Source organism: Aulonocara sp. 'chitande type north' Nkhata Bay, linkage group LG7 (genome assembly GCF_057382095.1).
Source record: "Aulonocara sp. 'chitande type north' Nkhata Bay isolate Kocher_YH1m ecotype deep benthic linkage group LG7, A_spYH_male_GT1.1, whole genome shotgun sequence".
NCBI lineage: Eukaryota > Metazoa > Chordata > Actinopteri > Cichliformes > Cichlidae > Aulonocara > Aulonocara sp. 'chitande type north' Nkhata Bay.
In genome coordinates, this window is record NC_141350.1 from 66,935,223 (window position 1) to 66,944,929 (window position 9,707).

At 42.1% G+C, this 9,707-nt stretch overlaps 1 protein-coding gene across 1 annotated transcript in view; it reads right to left on the bottom strand.

Moving 5' to 3' along the window:
- The window catches only part of plcg2 (phospholipase C, gamma 2), a 45,938-nt gene extending 40,924 nt beyond the window's left edge, over positions 1 to 5,014 (bottom strand). The window contains exon 1 of the mRNA XM_086302099.1: positions 4,654 to 5,014. The gene's annotated coding sequence lies outside the window, so the exon portion shown is untranslated. The remainder of the gene's footprint in view (positions 1 to 4,653) is intronic.
- Positions 5,015 to 9,707: the final 4,693 nt, after the last annotated feature.

Genomic DNA, 9,707 nt, shown 5'->3' on the forward strand with positions numbered 1-9,707 from the left:
GCAGTTTGAACAGTTATTTACCTTATTGAATTACATTTTAATATTAAAAATTAAAAAGTGTATTTTTCTTTTCTAAAACTAAAAAAAAGGAACTTTTTCAGTAATATTTCACATGTATTTAAATTGTTATATATTTGAACAGTAATAACCTGTTACTGTAAGGTGGATAACAAAGTCACAATAATAAATTAATCAGCTGTACTCAGTAAGTATCCCATGCTAACACGATCTGAAAACGTATCTCCATATTAAAGAGCTCCAAACAGCATTATTATCACTTTTAGATCATTCTTTTAACCTTGAAGAAGAGGTCAAAGGTCAAATATGACATGCTATGTTAAATCTTTTTATGGTGCTTCCTACATGTTGCTCTGTCCACGCAGTTTTGATCTTGTAAGGATCATAGTTTCTAATTTAAAAGGCTTTTTGTAAATTTTCCACCAATAAATTGTTGAGCGGGCCGTGAAGATCTCCATGGATGGAAGCCAAATTTTATCAGAAGTCATTCAAAACATTTCATGGACTTGCACGCACACGTGCGAACACTTTCAAGGACAGGACGTCGTCGGCGTGGGTAATCGGGGCAGACCGGGGGACTGAAGCCTGGCCTCTCTGTTCACGCAGAGAACAAATGGTAAGCGTTAAAAATTCTATTTTTCTTGCAGAAATCTTTTGCAGAGCCATTTCCTACGGCTGCCACACAGATTTGAACTTTTCAAACAGCAAAAAGTTTACTTTTTGACAAATTTAGCTACAACACTGAGATTAGTCAGTCTGCTTAAACTTTCCAGTTAACCTGATGAAACACTTTACATTATGTTGTAAGTACTGACTCAAGGCGGCTGTTTTACTGCTCATCACATATTTGGGAAATTATTTGGAATATCAAAAAAACTAAATATTCCAGTTAATTACTTGCTGCAGTATTTACAAACCGATTGCACACATTTACACGCACACAGTTCACAGGACGGTGTCAGTGAATAATAAGGATCAATATTAACCATTTAAGCAAACACTGCCGTAGTGAAGTAAAATGATTATTAGCAGCTGGAGCAGCGTGTTTCTGTGAACATCAACAGTGAGTTTAGATCCACGAGGTGGACGCGAACATTACTGTTGGTGTTTGTTTGCATTTCGCCATCTCCCTCCTGCCAGCCAACAATGTATTCATTCAACTTCAACAGACATCTACGGCCAAAGGCTGTGAGAAAAAAGGAACAAGAGAACAGGCTAGACCCGTTAGCCCCATCAATACGATCAAGAGGACGTGCATGAAAATGTTCTCCGCATATCTGCCCTTAAAAGAAGCAGCGATACAGATACGGTGACTCTGGGGTCTGTCGTTTAGTTTTAACGTCTCTGCAGGTGCTTTACTTTCACAGACGGCTGTGTTAGCGCTCCACAGAGCTACAGCTACGTCGTTGCATTGGTTTTTCAGTGAAATGAAAAGGACAAGGAAGGTTATGAGACTAGAGCTGTAGGACACACGTCTGCTGAATGAAGGCAACGTGCAGCTATTTATGGTCCATTTGAGTCTTTTTCTGGTAATTTGGTGTCTCATTGTTTCTCATGGCAACCCAAACAGAAATCTTATTTTCAGTCCTTGAATTTCTTTAGAATTTGTTCATGTCTTGTTGAAGTCATTTGCCTCTCATAGAAGATGATTTGTGTCTCCATCTGGATATTTATACTATATTTATACAAAAATAGGCGCGCTATGAGCAAGAAGAATGAAAGACAAAAGACTCAAAAATGACCACAACGCATGCACAATGAACAAATAGCATAAAATACATAGCAACTCTGCACATAAGGACCCAAAAGAGAGACACGAAATGAGGAAAAATAGACTAATATGACAAAAAAGACAAAAGAAGCAAAACTGCAGAGACACAGGACAGACAAAATCATTAGGAGGCAAAAAGACCCAAACGAAATACAAAAAGGGCAAAAGGTGACACAGTGTGGCAAAAAGGACTTCAAACCACAAAAGCAAGAGACACAAAATGACAAATGATACACAAAAAGAAACAGATGCAAAATGACCCTCAAAGAGCCAAAGAATGACCGTAGATGGACACAATAATTAAAGCAATACACAACAACCAAAAACAAAACAGACACAGTGTGAACTCAAACTGATCAAAAGCAATGCAAAGAGGAAGAAAAGGAACCAGGAAATTGAGAAACAATTTGAGACACAAAATGATGATCAAGATGCAAACTGAAGAGAAAATTATGTTTAGAGATTCCTGAATAAATGTGACAAATTTGTCTGTGATATACTTCACCTCTGCAGTCAACAGAATGGAAGAAAACTTCAGTTGCTCAGAAAATCCTTAAATTACAACTCCTCATACAAACGTTGGTGATCATAAAGGGGAATCTAGATGTCGCTGCTCATCTGGCTCACGATCCGTGTGTGAAGCACAAACAGAGAGTGATGCGTTCTTTAGGTTTGGTGAGAGAGAATGACAGAGACAAACCGGTGACCTCGTGTTAGACCCATTACATGAACACTGAATGCAAACTTGATTCAATTCTGACCCATATTGTAGGACAAATAACGATTCTTGTGAGTTTTGGACAGGTGGACGGCATCTGTGATGAGCTGAAAATGTGCAGTAGAACTCACATTCTGGGGTTTATTGTGTTTGTTTTTTATCTTTTCCCATGCAGGAAAGCCTTTATTCACATAACTCTGGACAAGATGGACATTTGAGTGCAACACCATCAGGGGTAAAATGGTCCCAGCACAACTGGGATTTACAGAAATACGTCTACATCTTGTCGCTGTGGACAAAGGGGCAGAGATACAGATCTGAGGGACAGCTACTAACGTGAGAAACTCGTGTTCGTGCTGTGCACTTGTTGGTCCTTCAGCTTCATCCCTGCCACAGAGAAGATAAATGTCACGACATACAGAGACCTTGGTGGTGTTGTGAAACTGAAAACAGTGGAAACTGTCCACCGTCTCTGCTTCTAACCATGCCTCTTTGATCTTTGTTGTTTTTTGTGCTTTTTTATCATTGTGGTAAAGTCTTCTATGGTCGTTCCCTTTCCTGTTTAACCTTTACAGCCAATCAGCGTTTAACGAAGGCAATGCTGCGCTGGCTTTTTGGAAGAGTGTGTGCAAGTATTTCCCGCAGCTTGCGTGCTGGTTGAATTCCTGTAATCCTTCACTCCACGTAGCCAAAGATCTCCAAAACAGTCTTTGTAAGGAGCTCCCTCTGCATCTACAGACCCCACAGGTTTGCCAGTAAAAGTCTGAGCACTGATTCTGAACAGTTCTCTGGTTTGAATTTGCACCGCCTCAGTGATGCTCTTAGCAAGTTCAGTCGTCCATGCCTGTGATCAGCCAACCACACCAAGCAGGGGCCATGTTGTCTGACACGAGTGCCTTGCACAGCTGGAAATTCAACATTTTTTTTTTCCATTTAAAATCAGAAATCGGCCCTAAATAGAATAAAACTTGTTTAGCAGCAGTGAACGTGCTGCTGAGGAAACATCTAATGCAGAAAACACAATCCTGTGCCAAAGACCTTTTCAGAAAAGAAAAAGCACACTGCTCCTGGTGTGGTGATGCCAGTATTGCCACACAGGCATGAAAAGACCTGAATTGTGAATTAGTTGTTTGAATGGTGAAGATGTAAAGCTTTGTGCCTTTCCACTGAGATCCAAAGACAGCAGAGTCACTGAATGTGGGAAACATAGACGCTATTACTCCTGTTTTAAAGATGGATTGCTAACTTGAGGAGGAAAAAAAACCAAAACAATATTTTAGTTATTTGACAGTTTTTTAAGGACGTATTGTTCTCATAATGTGCTTTACTTAAAGATACTGACATTACGGGTTATGGTGCTGTGATTTTAATGGTCTGGCACACTTGAGAAAGAGGCATGAACTAAAATAACGTGCACACCCTGATTTAAATCAGGTCTTCTGCACAGATCACTTAAAATTGCCTAAAAATACAACCACATTATGAGATCATCTCATTACAGTTATTCATGCAAGACATTTTTAGCAGAGCAACTAATCTGCGACCTCTTAATATTCAATAACTAACCTTCCAGCAGTGAAACTGACGTAAAACGACCAACAAAGACAAAAAGCACACAAATAACCCCAAACAAGGCAGGAGAAGAAGCAACAACAAGGAAATGCAATATCACACAAAAACGACTTTTATGGAATAGAACAAGTCTCACAAAAGTGGCGCAAAACTACAATAAAATGGCACAACAGCTACACAAAGCCCCACACTAAAGCCGCAGAGGGCCCCGTGTCTATTATCCTGACCAACACAGTGAAGTTTGAAGTATTGGAATTAAATATGGGTGAAACTCTTCCACGTGGACCCAACGGTTCACCTCAAAACTAGTTCCCCATAGAAGAAATGTAAAGTGCGCCGTGCGTGAAGGCTTTCGGAGGTACCGGTCCCGCTCTGACACGGAGTTGCCTCCACGCTGAGCCGCCTGGTCAGACACATCCTCTGCAGCCCCGCACACACTGCTGCAGCTGCCGCCAGCAAAAAGCGGATTTCCCCTCAGCCAGCTGAACTGTGTCACACCGCGGTCGCTAGAAAACTGACACCAAAAACAGAAAAGAAGGAAAAAAAATAAAGAAAAGTAAAGTGTCCGGCTTACCTTGTGAGTGAAATCGATTCCTTACAGCTCCCAAAGTCGCCGCTCGTTTGTTTTCTATCTAATCATGATTTGAGAGTTTTGAAGTGAAACAGGAGAGGATGTAGAGCGCTGACAAAAAGGCCACCCGCAAAACGGCCAGTTCCTCTATCCGCGTGTGTGTACAAGGAAGTAAAAGTTAACTTGCATTATAGCCCGCAAGTTATAAAAAAGTCCGGAAGCAAGGACGGTATCTATGCAAAGTACGAGAGGGCAGTGAGCTGCAGGATGAGCGCTTCTGATGCTCAGGCTTGTGTTTTCACATAAAAGTCGTAAAAGGTCGTTTATAACACGTTTCTCTGTGTGTTGGAGTCTTCTCACAGTCTCACGCGCTCATGTAAACACGCACACAGCTGTTTGACCTACGAGTGTCAACTAACAGGGGCGTTTCCAGGTTTTTTATTAACGGGTGGCACAACAGGGGGATGCGCGGGGGGGGGGGGGGGGGGGATTAATTATATCAGAATAAATACAAAAACAAACAAAGTGGAAACTGTTTAAAAATTCACAGATTTATGGGAATAATAATGGGAAGAAAATTACTGCGCTGGGATTACCAGGGCGTAACGGCAGGAAGGCACCTAGCAAGCCTTTGTTTTAAAAAATTAGCATCAGATTTCAATTGTCTGGATACACTTATTGGGGATTGAACTTTAATTCCAGACAAAATGATTTTGTCTACTCTGTACTACGGGCAGTAGTGGTTTTTAGGCGACACGGGCGGTTGCCCAGGGTGGCATCGTGGTGGGGGGCGGCATCACGGGCATCAGCAAAAAAAAAAAAAAAATGCTCGTACTTGTGCTGCCCCGACGTCAGCCAGTGCATATTGGGAATGGCATTGGCACCGATCAGTTTTTGTCAGGTTAGGGCTGTGTGCAGACAGGAGTGGTGGTAAGGAGGACCCAAAGCACAGACGCTCAGAGGCAAGAGTGTACTTCAAAACAGCTTTAATGCTAAACTCAAACAGTAACAAAACCGAGACACCAAAATAAACTTACACAGCAAGATGACGGTAGATCACCAACCAGACACAAAGAAACACAGGGCTTAAATACACAGAGGGAGCAATCAGGGAATGGGTAACAGGAGGGAAACACAGCTGGGGCAAATCAGGCCTAACGAGACAAGGGGAGCAAAACCAGACGCATTTACATGAGACACAGACTTTCAAAGTAAAACAGGAAACATAACACAGACTGAGCTAAAGACACAGACTCGCATGCAGGCACTGCAACAGAGGGAACAGAGGCATGGGACCAGGGCAGACAGACACTGACTGGACACGGGGATATAACAACTAAGGATACACAGAGACGCCAACTAGACAAGGGGATACAGCTGACAGGGGAGACAGAGCAACTAGAGAAGACAGAGACATAAACCATAAGACAGAACTCAAAGAAACCAAAGACTAGAAATGATAAATAATATAATAAACTCAAAAACCCTGGGTCAACGACCCAGGCATCCTAACAGTTTTCTATCGCCCTTTTGCTGGGAGTAAGGGCGCCCTCCCGTTTGCGAGGTGCGCCTGCTGCTTGCAGCGCAGAGAGGAGAGGGCGGGGCGGCGGGGGATTCTCTGACCGGCTGGAGCAGCATCTAATAACCAACTCGCAAAATAAAACAAAATAAAAACAAACCAACAAACACGAAAACACCAGACATTATAATACAGACTTATAATTTGCACCGATGTTTTTTTGAAACTCTATACACAAAAAGTGAGCGCGAGAGCCCTCGGTGCGCCTGCTCGCTGCTGAAGTCAAAGTAAACTTTATTGTCATCTCCGCTACAGTTCAGTATATAGAGAGACGAGATGACGAGGCTCCAGTTACAGCAGTGCAAGTAAACAAACAATAAATATAAAATGAGTAAGAAAATAAATATACACTTTAGGACTCGGGGTAAAGGATCAATAACAATTTAAAATTCATAATTTACAGTTTGATAATTTAAAGTCTCACACACAACCTGTCGAAAGGGGAGGGGGGCCGGCTGCTTCCAAATAGAGCACATTTCATTCATAATGATGTAAATCCAAGCCCATCATGTATTCATGATTTGAATCCTGGGTTGTGTGAAATCTCAGAAATGCACCCTAGACAAAGTGAATCTGTGAACTAAGGTGTAGGTGTGTTAGATCATGTTGTGGTGATGCTTGGGTTGGGGGATCTGTGTTCATACTGGAGTGCAAAATTAAAACCAATGGAAGATGGACAAGAAAAGTTCAAAGCCATCAGGTGCTCAGTTTAGAAAAAAGGCTGTGGACCATTAACCAATGTTCGCCCTTGATGGCAGAGTGCGGCACCTGGAGCCAGGAACAAGCTTGCAAAGAGCATGCACATTTTTTGCCGCCTGGGCACACACAAATTAATTGGGAGACGCAGACTGATGCAACAAAAACCAGTAAGCAGGGTGTACACTATAGTCTATATAACACAGGAGTGTTAGGCTATTATGTACACGTTGGCAAGTTGTCTGAAACAAATGAGCGTGCTGTGTGTGCAACAGTGCGGCAAACATTACTCGTCCTTTTATTTAATGCACAAGTAGTGCTGGTCATTATCTGGTAGCCAACTGGGTAAGGGTGCCATGGCTCTGTAGCTCTGTCTACTGTTATTGGGAACATATTTAGTTTCAAAGGAAGTTACGGGGCTTTCCCTCCTTTGTAGAGGGCTTATATTTCACCAAAACTATCTAATATGCATATTCACACACATTATTATAATTATCATATTCTTTTTTTTCTTTAAAAGAGTGTTTTAAAGAAAATACATTAAGAAACTGATTATTTTTGATATATATATATATATATATCTATATATATATATATCTATATATATATATATAAAAAACACCCAGCACGCCCCTGCGGGCGGTTTATCCTTGAAGCTCGGGTCCTCTACCAGAGGCCTGGGAGCTTGAGGGTCCTGCGCAGTATCTTAGCTGTTCCCAGGACTGCGCTCTTCTGGACAGAGATCTCCGATGTTGTTCCCGGGATCTGCTGGAGCCACTCGCCTAGCTTGGGAGTCACCGCACCTAGTGCTCCGATTACCACGGGGACCACCGTTACCTTCACCCTCCACATCCTCTCGAGCTCTTCTCTGAGCCCTTGGTATTTCTCCAGCTTCTCGTGTTCCTTCTTCCTGATATTGCTGTCATTCGGAACCGCTACATCGATCACTACGGCCGTCTGCTTCTGTTTGTCTACCACCACTATGTCCGGTTGGTTAGCCACCACCATTTTGTCCGTCTGTATCTGGAAGTCCCACAGGATCTTAGCTCGGTCATTCTCCACCACCCTTGGGGGCATCTCCCATTTTGACCTCGGGACTTCCAGGTTATACTCGGCACAGATGTTCCTGTACACTATGCCGGCCACTTGGTTATGGCGTTCCATGTATGCCTTGCCTGCTAGCATCTTGCACCCTGCTGTTATGTGCTGGATTGTCTCTGGGGCATCTTTACACAGCCTGCACCTGGGGTCTTGCCTGGTGTGATAGACCCCAGCCTCTATGGATCTTGTGCTCAGAGCTTGTTCTTGTGCTGCCATGATTAGTGCCTCTGTGCTGTCTTTCAGTCCAGCTTTGTCCAGCCACTGGTAGGATTTCTGGATATCAGCCACCTCCTCTATCTGCCGGTGGTACATACCGTGCAGGGGCCTGTCCTTCCATGATGGTTCCTCGTCTCCCTCCTCATATATATAAGGACGTATTGTTCTCATAATGTGCTTTACTTAAAGATACTGACATTAGATTAGATTAGATAGAACTTTATTACAGGTTATGGTGCTGTGATTTTAATGGTCTGGCACACTTGAGAAAGAGGCATGAACTAAAATAACGTGCACACCCTGATTTAAATCAGGTCTCCTGCACAGATCACTTAAAATTGCCTAAAAATACAACCACATTATCAGGTTATGGCGTTTTGTCATCAGCATTTTGTCATATATATATATATATATATATATATATATATATATATATATATATATATATATATATATATATATATATATATATATATATATATATAATTTTTATTTTATTTTTTTTTAAATATGACAAAATGCTGATTTTACAGCAGCAAAATTATTTAATCTCTGCAGTTTAAACATTAAATAAGCTTTCTGCCTGCATTGAGTGGCTAGTCATACAAGTGGAATCATTAAAAATGCTTCCACTTGTATGGTGAGTCTGAACTTTGTTTTTCAACTCGGTCCATCACAAAAGGTAATGCAGCAAATTTATTTTGAATTGAATGATTTATATAATTCAGAATTAACATTATATCAATATATCAAATAATACTGCTGAAATATAATAGTGCAAAAGTAACACGACAAAACTCTGCTCAGACTGTGAATCTTATATAGTGATTTCCTACTCTCCCAGAGCACTCTATAGAACATGCCCTAGTCACTTTCTCTAAACTGAGTGCTTCCTAACTCCATTCACACTCCAATGGATGCACTAGAGAGCAACTGGGGTTAGTATCTTGCAGGCATGCAGACTGGAGCAGCCAGGGATCGAACCACTAACCTTCCAATCAGTAGGTGACCTGCTCTACCTCCTGAGCTACAGCCACCAAGTGGTAAACATGAGTAAACCGTCACTAGGTTTTGGATAAAGTGTACACTCACAAACCTGTCAAAACTGCATTTGAAACGTTGGCTACCACAGCAGTATAGTATTGCAACATGGCATTTGGGTCTTCTAACTAAAATAGGAACATAAATAGTGGAGCATTGCCAGACCTGGCCCACATCTGGTTGACATACATCCTGCCATGACACCAGTCAGTCAGAAGTGCCAGCTTGATGCCGGACCCGAACCAGACCTGTTTTCTATGAGCCTGGGCTACATAAACCAAACCACAATCAGGCCAGATGTGGCATACGATCACATAAACAGTGCCATCTACACCAGGCCTGGCCCATATCTGGATGACATATCACTTACCATGCCACCAGTCAGCCAGCAGTGCTGGCTTGACACCAGATCCGGGCCAGGCCT